Source organism: Myotis brandtii, unplaced genomic scaffold (genome assembly GCF_000412655.1).
Source record: "Myotis brandtii unplaced genomic scaffold, ASM41265v1 scaffold8, whole genome shotgun sequence".
In the NCBI taxonomy this organism is placed as follows: Eukaryota; Metazoa; Chordata; class Mammalia; order Chiroptera; family Vespertilionidae; genus Myotis; species Myotis brandtii.
In genome coordinates this window covers 4,992,110-5,005,920 of record NW_005371219.1, presented here as the reverse complement: position 1 = coordinate 5,005,920, position 13,811 = coordinate 4,992,110, and the positions used below count along the sequence as shown (strand labels likewise).

General features: G+C 33.3%; 1 long non-coding RNA gene across 1 annotated transcript in view; it reads right to left on the bottom strand.

Annotated features, from left to right (window-relative positions):
* Window positions 1-13,050, bottom strand: part of LOC106724338 — a 20,824-nt gene extending 7,774 nt beyond the window's left edge. Inside the window, exons 1-2 of the long non-coding RNA XR_001360094.1 lie at window positions 12,941-13,050; window positions 7,391-7,397 (exon numbers count right to left, since the gene is read on the bottom strand). This is a non-coding gene — a long non-coding RNA (uncharacterized LOC106724338). The remainder of the gene's footprint in view (window positions 1-7,390; window positions 7,398-12,940) is intronic.
* Between the last annotated feature and the right edge of the window lie 761 nt (window positions 13,051-13,811).

Genomic DNA, 13,811 nt, shown 5'->3' with positions numbered 1-13,811 from the left:
GCCATCTTGGTTGGCAGTTAATTTGCATATCCTGCTGATTAGCCAATGGGAAGCATTCGGGGGTATGGTTAATTTGCATGTTTCTCTTTTATTAGATAGGATGTCACCCTAATAAATTCAATTTATAATAATAAAAGGGTAATATGCTAATTAGACCAGACATCTTCCTGACATTATTCAGACATCCTTCCTGATGAAGCCAGGGTAGAGGGAAGCAGCCCCGGTCCTGGAGGGAAGCTGGTGCTGGCAGCCGGGGGAAGGAAGGCCTACTCTTGCACGAGTTTTCGTGCATCGGCCCTCTAGTAAAAAAATATGAGTCTGCAATACAGAGAAAATTGTTAGGTTTTTCTTTGTCTGGTTTCAAATCTGAAATCAATTCTTCTGCCATAGTGTTTCCAATAACTCTTAGGTTTGCTGAAGTACTTTCTTTAGAAATGTCTTCCATAGGGTTCATGGGAATAATAGTTCCTCGGATATTGAATGTTCAAACTTGTCTGTCTGCAGTCTTCATACTGATGAGAGTTTGATTGGTTATAAATCTTACACTTTACCCTCTAGAGAGCATCTTGTCAGTATTGCTCCTCTGTCTTCTTGTAATAACTGTCACTGTGGCAAAGTCTGTGGACGGCCTTGTTTTTCTCAATATACACATGCTTGATCTTTTTGCTTGAATGTCCAAAGGATTTATTCTCTACTTTTAATGTCCAATATATTCACAAGTTTGTGCCTCAGTATTGACTTTTGGGGATAAAATTTGCAGGATATGGGACATGGTATATTCTATGTAGGTTCAAGTTTTTCTTGAATTGTACTTTGCAATATTTATTTCTTACACTCTTTGATATCCTTCTTTTCCTTCTTTTATTCTTCCTTCTTCTGGAACTTTAAGAAAAAAAATGTGTCTCCTTTACTTGTCTTCTATAGTTACCTTTTTTCTCCAAATTTTTAAATTTTTTCCTTGTTTTCATTTTATTTTGACTTTAAATCACTATATTTGTTCACCCTTACTTCTTGATTTTAATGCTTTTCAATTGTTTTGAATTTGATGCTTTTAATTCTTATGCATTTTAAAATTCTGAATTGACTTTCAATTTTAGAACCAGAAAAATGAAAATAAGTTATATGCAAAATTTTAGAAACAAATATTTGTTTTTCTTTTTTTTTAAATAAAATCCTTTAAATTTACAAATAGGTATTTCTTGGGAAACTGTGAAACTCTGGTTTAGCTTCTATGTTTGGTTGGATTACAGGAACAGGAGACAAGTATTTGAGTGTGATTCCATCAAATTCATCATGAGCCCAACTTACACAGCTAGACCTACTGAGATTTATTTATGCTATTGAATTGGTGTTCCTCCTGGTAGACCATATGAAACTCAAACCTTGAAACACACACCCATGAGTTCCATATTCTTGGAATAGAGGTAGATGATCATGAGCTCTGCATGAGAACCTTTCCTGCAATTAGTTGTTATATTTTGAAGAGACGTATCCTGATATGTTTAAATTTGTGTTATAATCGGTTGAGTTCACCAGAGGCTCTATTTTTGATGCTGTGACAGCAGTGCTATGGACTCCAGCTAATATTTCAGGTGATGGAAATCAGAACATGCTATTTCCAAGACCTGCTAACATCTAGCTTGTTAAAGTACAGATCTTCCCACTCCCAACAGGTCAGAGAAATAAAGTTTAAAAATAATCATTGCAGCATTATTCACAGTGGCCAAGACATGAAAAGAACTTAAGTGTCCTTAGATAGATGACTGGATAAAGAAGACATGGTACATATATACAATGGAATACTACTCAGCTATAAGGCAAGATAAAATTTGCATCAATATAGATGAATATTGAGAATATCATGCTAAACAATAAGTCAGATGGGAAAAACCAAGAACCACATGATTGCACTCATATGTGGGATATAAAACTGAAAACAACAGAAGAACAAGAAAGAAATAAACAAACAAAAAATCATAGACATAGACAGCAGTAAGGTGGTTGCCAGAGGGAAAGGAGAATGGAGAAAGGGAGGGAGTAAAGGGTAAAGGGAGTCAAATATATGGTGACTAACGGAGATTTGACATTGGGTGGTAAACTATACAATGCAACGAACAGATGATGTATTATAGAATTGCACACTTAAAACCTATATAATTTTATTAACCAATTTTACCCCAGTAAATTTAATTTTAAAAATAAATAAACACAAAATGAGAAGTCTAGAAAGGAGATCTATTTAAAACAAGCAATGAGGTCCCATTGGTCTACAGAGGAATAATGGTAGCACAGCACACTCACATACTAAGGCCTTGACTTTGTCTCTTCTACTGTCTTGTCTGTTTTGCTTTGCCTTCCCCTGCACGTGAGAAGTGAACTTTAGGAGGTGGGGTCCGGGCTACATGCCCTCGTTCACTGCAATGTGCAATGTATATCTCAATAGCCCACAGGTCATTCTCTTGTTTCTTGGAAAGTGAAGGCAGGCTTGTCTGTCTGTCAAGCTGGTGAGCTCCCAGGGTTCCCCAGAGTGTAAGCTGAAAGAAAATCTCTTTGCTACACCCTTCCCCAGCCAACACTAACATAATGGAGAGCATGTAAACAGCTGGCTAGACTGATTGTTACAGAGGTTGAAGCAAAGCAAGAACAGCTTTCACTCTGACAATGGAATCTGCACTCAGTACGCAAATGTCCTGGCTTCCATTTCTGGGGCTTTTCTCACTTCAGGGTGTGCAGACTCCTAGGGCCCCTCAAGGCCAGATCATGGGGCTCTCGAGTCACTATGACAGGATTCTAATTCCACTGACTATAGGTGACCTTTGCTTCAAAGCAAAAGCTAAACTCCAGAGCTGGATTTTATTTCGGGAGTTCTCTGTTTGCCTTTCACCTCTCCCTCTGGACTCTCACAAATAGGCTTAATCCTAGCTCTCCCAAGGCTTGTGGTGAGCCAACTGAGCATTAGGGGTCTAAAATACTCTATGTCATTAATTATATATTACTGCCGTGCACTGTATTGAGGAAGATCATATTTTACAAAGCATCTCGATTTTAATGTAAAACACAATAGAAAACACATAAAGACACTGGGAGGCAAGGGGATGATGCCAGCTTCGGCCTTCGTGTTGTCAATAGTTTTTTATAATAAAAATTTTACACAAAAACAGTGATAGGAACTTTTAAATGTCGTGTTTTTCTTTCCTCCAGAACTAACTTGTCAATGTTGAGAAAGTGTCCAATTTTGTTCCAATATGAACTACAACAAAATTTATCAGCAGAGAAAGGATCTGACTCTGTCTTTTGCTTTAAATACAGAGGTCTAAATATCAAACGATGGCATTTCTTTTCCAACCTCTGGTTGTATTAGTAAATGATAAGAGCTGAATGCTACTCTCTTTGCTGTCAGTATCTTTATGTATATTTTCCTCAGTTCATTGAACATGAAAATATTTGTTGCTTAATTCTAAAGGTTTTGCAAACGTTTATGTAAAATATTATTAAATTTTGTTTGGTATTTAGTTATAGAAATCCTGAGTGCTGTTTATATAATAGAAAATAATCTATTATAAAAAATTTATTTCATTAACCAAATGTTTTCAAGGAGGTAGTTGTTACATATCATGGGGGGAAAAAATCCAGATGGCTAAAAACACATATCAATAATAAGATGTAGTGTTTATTATGAGGAAGAAAAATTTTCAACTATTAAATTTGTACCACCTAAATATATTGAATGTAAAACAATTAGTTTTATTTTGTAAGTGATTAAACAAATATTTCATAAGTCTCTACCAGACTCTGGCTGGATAGCTCAGTTGGTTAGAGCATCATCCCAATATGCCAAGGTTGTGGATTGGATCCCCCATCAGGACACATACAAGAATCAACCAATAAATGTATAAATAAGTGGAACAACAACTGTATATTCATACATTCAAATGGATGAGTTGAAAGACTAACTCCCCTAAGAATATATATGAGAAAGGGTATTTCATATTTCTAATTCCTCATTTATAAAATAAGAGTTATAGAGATGGTGGATAAATTTGCAAGTTAACTATAAAAAGTTGCTTATAAAATTTATAAAACCTTTTTGACAATTTATCATCATATGTCTTTTCTAATCATTTGAATTAATTGGAATGATAATAGCAGTAAAAATGTAGAAGCATCCATTTTCCTTATTGCTCATTGTAGAGAAAAACTTGCTGTATAATAGAGCCAAGAAAAAAAATATTGCAGTATTTATTTAATTTACTGGAAGCTTTCAATCATAATTATCAATAATTGGTAGAAATAATTTAATGCTTATTCCAGTTGATAATAGGTTACTCTGGATTAGGTTTTTGAAGTTTTATCTATTATCTTGGAAATAATGACAAGCTGATTATAGTCTTCTGCCTAATTTCTATTGAACTCATTATCATTTTAATCAATATTTATTCACTTATTTGGCAAATATTTATTGAGCTCATACTATGTGTCTGGCAGGGTTTTAGGTACCAAAAATATGGTAAGCCAAAAACAAATTACTGTCTCATACAGATTATAATCTGGTACTCATAGTTTGTTTAGTTTTTTGGTATGCTTATTTTATTTTTTTAAATTAACTGTATTGGGGAATTACAGTCAACCTTCTGTTCTCAAATTTATCCCATCTGGAACAATTTGGTTCTTGACAAAGTTGTTCATGAAAAAAAAAATGTCTTGGTTGTTAAACAAAACTTTGGTTTTTGACCCAACAACCCTTTCATGCTGATGCCTGTATGATCAGTCAGGTATCTCTCAGGGGACAAAGGAGAGAATATGGGAGTATGAGTCAGCTTACCACTAAACTTCGAATTGTTAACAGCTTAGAAAATTATGCTGTGAATAATTTCATGTTTTTAAAATATTTATTGACCCCTAACTCTGTATCAGGCAGTGTGCCAAATATTTTATGTATATTTTATCTACATGTCACCATTGTAAGATAAATGTTTTTACCTAATAGACCAGGAAGCTGAGACTTGGTGGAAGTTGAGTCTCTTCACCAAGATCTCATAATTGATCAGTGGCAGAAGTGAATACCCCATCGAATGTGTCTGAATCTAAATCTGAATTCCAAATGCACAAACAGCTTTGGTATGTTTTTCAATGTCTTTTCTAAGAGATCAAAGAGATATTCAACCCAAATAATAATCAATCTTTTATGTCAATTTGGCATCTGTATATATGAATTAAAAAGCACTTAAATAATCAAGGGATTTTATAATTTCAAATATAAAAGAAAATTGTCCATCATGCAAATGAGATCTCAAGTACTATTTAATAATATAACCAGAAAAATCTAATTTTCCAAAAATGTTTATGTAACCCATATATAAACTTGGTGTTCAATATCATTGAGGAAAAAAACAAAACCTAGCATATGTGTTGCATAATGAATAATATACATTTTTATAAAATGAATATACATAAGTCAGTGAACTTCATATATATAAGAAGTAACAAGTGAAATAAAAAAAGGAAATTTGCATAAAGTGACTTGGAATCTCCTTAACAAGAATTGTATAAGACCACCATGGTTAAATCCATGAATTGTGCTAAAAAACAAAACAATAGTAAAAATTGGAGATACCCATTAAGACTTGCCTGACAATATTTAATATCATAGGGTCAAATTCCTGAGTTTAATGAAGTGATTCAAGTCTATCACAAGTCAATAATTGAGAAATATAGTAAAGGTATTTTATAATTTAATCAGGAATTATAAAATGTGAGATTAGGCCAAAAATTATGGAAAAACATGACAAAGGTCATGTGCTAACAGATATTAAACTGCATTATCTCTAAAATTTTTTATAATTTCATAATGTTATATAAATTGAATCGTATATTATGTAACATTTTTGGATTGGCTTTTTTTTTTCTGTCAGTATATCTCCCTCAAAATTCAACCAGGTTGTATATCAATAATTCCTTCTTATTAGTGAGTAGCTTTATAAATAAAACTGCTATAAACATATGTTTATAGGTTTCTGGGATAAACACCCAAGTGTGCAATTGCTAGGTCATATGATAATTGCATGGTCTATAGAGTGGCCATACCTTTTTAAATTCCCACCAGCAATGAATGAGTGATCCAGTTTTTCTACATCCTCACCAGCATTTTGGAAATGGAGAACAAAATAGTGATTGACATAGGTTAGGTATAGGAGTGGGAGGGAGGTAGGTGGGTATGGGTATTAAAGGAAAACAGGAAAAATCTTAGTAGTGATGGAACTGTTCTGAATTTTGACAATGATGATGAATATATAAACCTATATATGTGATTAAGTTATATAAAACTAAATATACACAGATAAATATACTAATAAGAATAGGTAAAAGTATGGAAATCTGAATAAGATTCATGAATTATTATAAAAATTTCAATCTCCTAGTTGTGCTAATGGAATATATATATATATATATAGTTTTGCAAGATATAATTAGAGAAAAACAGCATAAAGAATACATGGGATCTTTCTGTATTATTTCTTACAACATGTGAATCTGTAATTATATCCAAAAGTTTTTAATTATAAGTATATTATGAAACTACATTTATTAAAGAAGTGTGGTACTATTGCGGAGTGGCTTTTGGACAACAAGGCACATACTGAGTCTGACTTGTATATGGTGAAAATTGTATTTGAAATAATTGAGGAAAAAATGGAATATTCAGTAAATCAAGCTACCCACTTGAGAAGAGCCAATCTGCAATGCAGATAATACATCTCAACATTATACATTATAAACTTATTACACAAAATAAGTTCCTTATGGATTTTTATTTATACATTAAAGAAGTAAAAAATAATTTGAACACTAAAATATGCAAAAATATTCAGGTGATGATTTAATTGTCTGTTATATAAAGAATACTAAATTTCAGAAAGTAAGTCCTCTCTAGAGGAAATTTAAATTTAGGTTTATAATCAAGGCTTTAACATTTTGATCTACCATTTCCCATATTTTCTACCCAATGTTACAAAGTTCTGGAGAGGAAATAAGTCAACAAAGTTTTGCCAGGAAAGCAATAAAAAAATCTGTTTCAACATATAATGAAAATAGTCCCCCCAAAGTCAGATATAATCTGTATGAGAAATAAGGTCATAAGAGAAAAAAATAAAATAAAAACACAACAACAACTGCAAAGTTAAGGGGGGAAAAAAGACATAAAAAAAGAAGGGTGAGTTTTACATGTCATTAAAATGTTTTGTCAATTTTATTAGTTCAAGGCAAAAAAAATTTGGTACCAAATTGATAAATTTGCCAGATAACTATATCACTACAGATCTATCCTACTAGTATGTCTTTAATTGAATGAAAGAATCTTGAATGAATGACTAATTCAACATTGATCATTGACACTGAAGCTTCAGAGATGATGCCAGTGCCATACCGTGTCACAGCTTGAGGCAAAAAGAAAAATCAGTAACACCGATCTACCATTATTTGAAATTGTGATATTTTATTCATTATGTATTTTTATCAGTTAATTTTTGCTTTTATAACTGTTGCACTCTATATTATTTATCTTGATAACTGAGATTTTTAGCACCTTCCTAAATTTTATGTCCAAGATGAGTTTCTCACTCATCTCAACCTACTCCTGGTCATAAAAAATAATTTCAGAAAATGTCCATTGCTAAAATTTTTGCTTTATGAGGTGTTATAGTTGTAAATCAAAATTCAATATATGATGAATGAGATTCCAAATCATATCCTACTTTATATTCAGTTAATTGTAGGAACCTTCATATATTGGATTATAGTGGTTTGAAAGCATTTGAGATATGAGATTTTCTTTTATTATGAAAAAGCAGAACATTCCTTCTCATGAATAACATAAGGGAATAAGGCCAATTAGCAGCTCGGGGTTATACATTTTCCTGTTTCCAGAGAATAGAGGTCATTGGTTGAAAATGAGGCATGGTGGAATTTTTAATTCTCTTGCACCCCGTCCCGGATACTGATGCCCTTGGGAGAAATAAGCTGGAAGTCTGCCAATCCAGTCAATTTTTCATTGTCTAAGAGGCATTGTGAAGAGAATCCATCAGCAATAGAGGAGACACAGGCCTCAAACAAATGAGGATAGCACTGTGTGAGAAAAGTCATGCACCGGTATAAAGATCCTTTCATAGCCCTTTAACTGGGTCTTTAAAAAAAAAAATTGCAATAGAGTTGTGAGTAGACATTATTTGTCTCCCTTGATAAAGTATTTGATTCTTCTTTGTGTCATCTACAGTGCTCTAATTGACCGGCAGGGTTTCAATAAATACTGGTTAATTGGGAATGATTTAATAAAGGAATTTCCCCAAATCTATCCTGAATTCAGAAAACATGTTTCAGAAAAACATTTTCAAATGAACGTAGGATTTAATACATTATAACTGGTCCAACATTACTGTATAATTAACTTAGTTCTTTAGGATTAGAAATTAATTCTTTATTAGCTGAAGATGTGTTAAGTCTATTTAAATCAGAGCTGATATCTATGAATTTTTACTGCGTGAAAAAGTCATTCTATTATACTCTAATGTGTTACATGTTCAAATACGCCAAGTTAGGTCTGTTCCTCTATTTTGATTTGAAAGAAAGAGAAAGAAAAATAGGATGAAACACATATTCCAGCAGAGGTTCATCATCCTAACAAAAGAAAATAAATACTGGAGAAAGCGAAGAGAAATAGAAAGAGAAAAGAATTAGTCAAATTTAGAAGTTACAGGACAAAGTTACTTAAAAGTATGAAAAATAGTATTACTTAATTATATCTATTTGGTGGGACTGTTTGAAAACTTGGGAGCAAGTTTCTGAACAGGAGAGGGGAAATGATCATTAATTCAATTATGAATAACAGGAAATTTTCAAAAAGCTTTTCATCAGTAAAATATTCCAATTACAGTCTTCAAATAAAGTTTGCCAAATATATAGCTGATGACTCCCACGCATTGTCAAACTCATTTTCAATCATTGGCAAAATTTTAATTCACACTATTTATTTTCATTTGTTTTGTAATTATCCTTTTTTCCACTTAGTTTCGCTTATTCAAAATTGTTTCCTTTACCACATTGTTTGTGCTTCCAAGTTCCTTTGCTAATTTCTTTTTCTACAGTTACAACCTAGTTAGCCACATTGGATTCTATCCTTTATTTATATTTTTACAACATAAATTTAATTCTAGTTTCTCCCACTGGGTCAAAAATATTCTCATTTTTCCTAAAGTATTATTTCCTGCATATTTAAGTTCCATTCCCTTAGGGCTCCTCTTGTTTTACTCAAATAAACTTTTCCCACATTCAAAAATTAACCAACTGTATTCTTTTAGCAAAGACGAGCAGTTGCATAGATCATTTTAAAATATCTGTTCCTAACTTGGTACTTTGTTCTAAATATTTGAATACTTTTTATTTAATTTATTAGGATACAAGCGAAATGTTTCACACTGATATCCACTAACATGAAAAATAAAACCATATAAATGTCTTGTGTTGGGTAGGTTATAAACCTTTCTGCTTTGGGTTACTTTATGATAACTCTTTCTACTTGTTATCTGCCTAGTACTGATATAATATTTAGAGAAAATTGTTAATTTTATTCATTTGCGCAATTTTTTTTGTTTGCTTTGGGTATTTACGAGAGAGAGAGAGAGAGAGAGAGAGAGAGAGAGAGAGAGAGAGAGAATTGAAACTGCCTCCTTATCTAGAAATACACAATACTATCTGTGAAAATAGAAAGTATGTGCTTTGCCTCTACTACCCAAAAAATTTCCAGAACAACTAGAAATTTAATCTTGACGTTTTATGTAAAGAAATTTGTGGGGTTTTTTTTTTAAGTTAACATGACAGATGCCTGAGCATTGTGCAGTGATTGAGTAACCTGCCCAACATATCTGGCCTTGGGTGCAGTGCTGATGCTGCACGTGCTACATTATGACCACGCGTGCTACCCTCCATGTGTGTGCACATGCTGGCGGGAACCTTTCAGTAAACCAGCGATACAATAATGCCATATTAAGTAGAGCTCTTTCTTAGAAGTTACTAAATGAGCAAAGTGCCCAAAAGTGGAAACTTCTACTAGTAAAAGTAAAACCACAGACCTTCTATTTCCCCAAGTCTCATTGTTTGTCATTTCTGGTCCTCAGGCTCCTTGTGTACAAAATGTGAGTGCTGGATTGGATCTCTAGAGTTAAACTTCACTTTGTGAAGTCTTAGGATTGAGTTCAGATGCCTTAGAAGAGGAGAGAGAGTCTCAGGAAGTAGGACCCAGGCCTTTCCTCCCTTAGATCAATTGGATGTTTCATCTGGATTATCCCCTATGGATAACGGGGCCCATATAAGATTTGTTTGAAAGAAGGCTTTGACAAGTTAACATATTTGAAAACCACCTAATGTGCTTTCCAGATTAAAAACCCCAATTTCTAAGGGTTAAATATAATATGTAAAATATAACAAATTATCTGTTTTTCATGACACCTTTTAGCTTTTATAAGGTTTCCACATTCACCACCGAACTTAAATATGGTGAAAGGGAAGATGGGATTCCTACTTTGCAGGTCAGAAACCAGAGGCTCAGGGGCATTGCATGGCCTGTGTTGACACGGGGACTGGAATCCAGACTCACCTTGCAGTGTCTGCTCAGCTCCACCATCTCTCCTGCTCTTGTGTCAGATCCAGTCAGACAGTTGTCATTACCAATTCTAATTTAGAAATGTTCCTCTAATAGAATAAGATAGACTGATATTCTTGTAGTTCACCTAAATTCAAGGTTCATAAATTGTTCATGTAGTTTTATAGGAATTACACAAACAAATGAGTTTATCCCAAACAAATGAGTTTTTGTCCAGTGTAACTACAATTAATGAATTCTCAGCCCCGATAAAAACTCTTACATTTTGTAAGACCTCTGGCAAGAGTAGGCATGGACTTTGAGAGTATTATGCTAAGTGAAATAAGACAGAGAAAGGCAAATGCCAATATGAATGCTCTTACTTATGGAAACTAAGCAAAACAAAACTAAAACCCAAAAAATAACTCACAGTTACAGAGAAAAAAAATTTGTGGTTGCCAGAGGTAAGGGTTGGGAGACAGGAGAAATGGGTGAAAGGGGTCAAAATGTAAAAATCAATCAAACACACAAACTTGGAGTATTAAAAAGACTAAAAATTAGTAAATAAGCTAAAACACAGCTTCTTCAGTATTGAGGACAAATTGTAAGCTCATCCATTGAAAGGGTTTACAATGCTGGTAGTTGCTTTTTTTAAAAATATCCTCATCTAAGGATATTTTTCCATTGATTTTTAGAAAGAGTGGAAGAGAGAGGGAAAGGCAGAGAAAAATATCAATGTAAGAGAAACACATCGATTGTTTGCCTTCTACATGAACCCCGATCGTCCAGGCCGGGAGAAGCCTGCAACCAAGGTATGTGCCACTGACCAGAATCGAACCCAATACTCTATCCACTGAGCCAAACCGGGTAGGGCTGTTAGTTGCTTTTGGATGCAAGGAAGTTCAAGTTGAATTTTTTGTTTCTCAAATATACAAAAAGAAGCCAAACTAAATTGTCCGAATAACCTTTTGATTAACTAATATTCAATTGAAATTTCTCTTTTCCTCCCAACTTAGAGGTGGCATAGTAAAAGTAGTGTAAAGGCATAAATCTAAACTATATATTCTGCCTGGTATTGGTAGAGTACAATTGATGCAGTTTTAGTTTAAGTTTTTGAGTAATTCTGATAATTAAATAAAAGCATTAAGTTTACACAAATCAGCTTCTGTAATATATAGATTCAATTGCTGTTCTAAAAAGGTTTTTTAACTACTAAAAAAAGTTAGTAATATTTCAGGTAGTCATTTATTAGATGTATATCCTTTCCAGATTTCTAAGGAGAAATAAAATGGTAGAGAATAACATTACAAGGAGAGATGTAACAGGCCTTTTATATCATTGGCATTGCTTTAATTATTATGCTATTGCTTTCTGGATATAAAATTTGCTTCTCAGATATATTGTAAACTCTTTGATATAGGACTCATTAACACTAAATTAACATTTTGTCAATTATTTATTCCTCCTTCTAGATGTAATTGTAGATGACACAAAAACTCTCAATGTGTGTTAACTATTACCATATTTTATTGAATCAAAGACATCATCAATTGTAAGGCACCCTTATCATTTATGTATTTCTAAGATAAAGAAGATGCTAATTAAATTATGATGTATCCAAAAATTTAAACTGTATTCTCAAGTTTTAAATGTCAAAATGTGGAAAAATGTACCTTGTAATGTCACATCTATTATATACTATCTCAGTGCCTGTATCCAAACAGAAGCACTGCTAGGAAAGTGATAAAAGAGGACAAATCAATTCCACAATGACACAGAAGCCATTCATAAATCTTATATGGTTAAATAGAAAATAAGTGGTTTACCTAGTAAGTACTAGTTCTTACAAATAGTGGTCACCATGTGGGAGCATTCTTGAACAAATTCTATTCGTTTCCCCCAGATTACCTCACAATTTATTTGGGACTTATGAACATATTGCTTAACATCAAAAGGGACTGTGTAAGGGAAAACAAGTTAGGCCACATTAGAGTCCTGTCAACTCACATCCTGAGTACCCTTCTTTAAGGGGTATGGTCAGTGTTCATTGGACATGTATCTGTCACAGTTTGCACACTGAGCATTGATATTTTTCTAAAAGACTACTTATTTAATGGCTACAAAGGTTGGAATCAATCTCTTATCCAGAAAGATTTGATCTATGTTTCATAAACCCATGATTCTCGAACTTGAAATATTATAATCTACACTAATAAAAGAGAAACATGCAAATTGTGTCACTCCACTATGCCCACCAGCCAATCAGAGCGACTATGCAAATTAACCCAACAAAGATGGCGGTTAATTTACAGTGCAGCAGAGAAGCCAAACCTCGCTGCGGCCGGAGGGGAAAAGCCTAGCCTCAAGGCTTGGTTTCTCCACTGTGGCCAGACCAAAGGCCTGGGTCCCGGGTGCCAGAGGAAAACCAGTTCCAGTAGCCAGGGGAAGGAAGGCCTATTATGCGAATCTTCGTACTACAGGCTTCTGGTATTGTAATAAAAAGAAATGTGATATATATGCAATATATATATACACACACACACACACATATATACATACATATATATATATATTTCAGCCCCTCTTGTTCTCAAGACACATTTTATGGCAACTATAATTGAAACAGATATAAGTTAGCATCAAAACCACTCACTACACAAAACAAACATTGCTGACTGTTGCCCACAGGCATTGAATGCCTGAAACCAATCTACAAAATAATCTTTCATTCACCTACACCTATTTTCTCTCACAATTGTGCTTAGCAAAAGTCAGTTGTGTTTGTTCCCTAAATTGATCATGCCATTTTTTTTCTTGTTATTATAATCATAAATTAAATATTATAAAAGCCTATATTACTTTGAAAGTGTGTGTGTGTGTGTGTGTGTGTGTGAGAGAGAGAGAGAGAGAGAGAGAGAGAGAGAGAGAGAGAGAGAAATATTAAATGACTTGGGAACATCTCATGTAAGATTCATTAAAAATTCTATCAGATTATGTAATGGTGGGAAAATCATAACAAAGAAAAAGTTATAACAATATAAAAGGAGTAAAGTCCTCAAAAGCAATAAATGTTTTGTTCAACTGGTCTCAAATAATGCTTTTTAAAAAAGCCTACTATATTGTCTAATATTTACTTTATGGATATTCAATTTTTAGCCAGTTCCACCACCACATCATTAAT